Genomic DNA, 2,501 nt, shown 5'->3' on the forward strand with positions numbered 1-2,501 from the left:
TGTTAACCAATGTCATAAAACAACATGTGTACTTCTGTTTCATGAGAAACTATTTGTTCTGTAAGCCTTCACCTGAAGTAAAATAAAAAAATAAATACATTAAAAAAAAATATTTTCCCTGTAGTTATTTTATTTTCCCCTTGGAAACCTCACCACATGATTTTCAAAAGACTGCATAAAGTTGTTTACAAGTAACAGGATGGCTTGCAGATCCCCCTGAAAAGATCTTTCCTGAAGGCTAAACAATTGTGCAGAATTCCAGCAAGCCCCAATGTTTTCTGATAAGTTTTCTTAACAATGGTAAGTCATAGCATCCTGGGAGTCAGCCCACCAAACAGCAAGCAGATATTGGCAAGAGGATCAGAGCTAAACAAGTTCCTCTCAAAACTTTAATGTCACTTAATAGCCCCAAACAAGAGAAACAAGATGTAAGCAATAATTAGAAGTCCTGGAGAGACAAGGTAATTGATTACAAGGGTTACAAATATTTGTATCAATATACTCAGTCAGATTAGTGTCAGATACTGGTTTGGTATAAGTGAGCACTCAGTGTAGACTTTCCCCAAAACTGAGTGAACCATTCAGCACTATGGTCACATAATCGTGTGGTGGAACGCAAGGGTGAGAATGGCTTTGTTTCCATTTCCTCCTGGTAATAAACTCAGAAAGGCACTCATGAAGTGCAAACCCTCACACAAAAAATTATTTATCACCCCTGCAGACTTGCCAAAGCCAATATTTCAGGAAAGCACAGGTTGCTGAAGAGGACTGTGATTTTGCCCGCTGTGAGTCCCTAACGACAACAAACATTCCAAAAGAGATTGTAGCCAAAATTGCTAATAACTCCGCACAACTCTTTTGCCATGATGACAAAATCCAAGAGAAGGCTGAATAATGGGTTAGGGCATTAAGCCACATTTATTTGCATATAAATAGAAATAGTTATGATTCCAAATACTAGTTTAAAGTTAACCTGAATTAAGAACATAAACAATCATGAAAATTATTATGACAAATATATGGAATGTAAAGTGAATAATTACCAACAGATAGTCAGCTTGTTGCAATGAAAGTAAAAAGAAAATCAGCCAAGTACTTAACCTGAATGGTCTACGTAATTTTAAGAAAAGAAAAAAATTACAGAACAAGCATCAGAAAGAGATTTATAAAGGTGTTTGCACCAATACTTATCCATACTTACAATTTGTAGCTTGGTTTTCGAGTAAATATTACATGACTCAAAATTCTTGAATACTCAAGGCTGAAAAATACCCAGAGGTGTATGTAAAAACAATATTCTTGGATAGTTGGTCCCTTATTGCTTTCTACATATGTTATAATTTTGGTTAATGGCTTGGTTATATATTATGAGTTTGGCATGATTGATTATCTTTTTTGTTCTTTATATAGTAGTAAGGACAACATTTTTATTCAGCTTTCATATATAAAAATAAGTCACAATTGTCAACATGGGTTACATGCTGGCTCCTTGTGTGTCCTCTTATGATCATTTCAAATCTAATTTGAAACTAAGATTTCAAAGTGTGAGATACTATAATGATTTAGTGTCTTGTTGTTGGAAACCCTGGTGGCGTAGTGGTTAAGAGCTATGGCTGCTACCCAAAATGGTGGCAGTTCAAATCCACCAGGTGCTCCTTGGAAATTCTATGGGGGCAGCTCTGCTCTGTCCTAGAGGGTTGCTATGAGTTGGAATCGACTCAGTGGCAACAAGTTTGTTGTTCTTAGTCGCTGTTGAGTTGATTCCGACTCATGGTAACCCCACATGTACAGAGTAAAACTGCTCTGTAGAGTTTTCAAGGCTGTAACTTTTCGCAAGCAAATCACCAGGCTTATCTTCTGAAGCATCTCTGGGTGGGTTAGAACCCCAAACCTTTTGACTAGCAGTTAGAGCTTAACTGTTAGCATCAACGAGGGACTCAAAATAGGCAGTTAATTAGTATTACCATTGTGCTTGTGGTTTACTAAAGCTTTTCTGAATTATTAACATTCTGTATTATCAAGAAGCATAACTAACTTCAAAAGGAAATTGTTTTTAAAAGCTGGAAAAATACTTTAAGTATTTTAAGTAACAAGTGATTCATAAATAAGTATATTATATTGTAGAAGTATATTGTAGATAAGTATATTGAAAGAATCTGAAAGTCAGTAAGCACTGTAAGTCAGAATCGACTCAAAAACAATGGGTTTTTTTGGGTTTAAGCACATGAAAGTTTCTAGTTACACATAGGTTTCTATACTACCTACAATGTTAATAAAAGTAACTTTTTAAAAAAATATTTGTGTGTTATCTCAGGTCACAATATATAATCTGTATGATTACAAATGAGTTACATAATCTATAAGCCTCAACTTTCTCTTTAAAAAATGAAGAAAATACCTATTTCCGCTGTTCAGATTAAATGAGACATTACATAAAAAAGTATTTGCTGACTTCCTAATACATGTCATAAATTGTAATAGGTACTGGATATACTGTAGTC

This window comes from Trichechus manatus, unplaced genomic scaffold (assembly GCF_000243295.1).
Source record: "Trichechus manatus latirostris isolate Lorelei unplaced genomic scaffold, TriManLat1.0 scaffold00041, whole genome shotgun sequence".
NCBI lineage: Eukaryota > Metazoa > Chordata > Mammalia > Sirenia > Trichechidae > Trichechus > Trichechus manatus.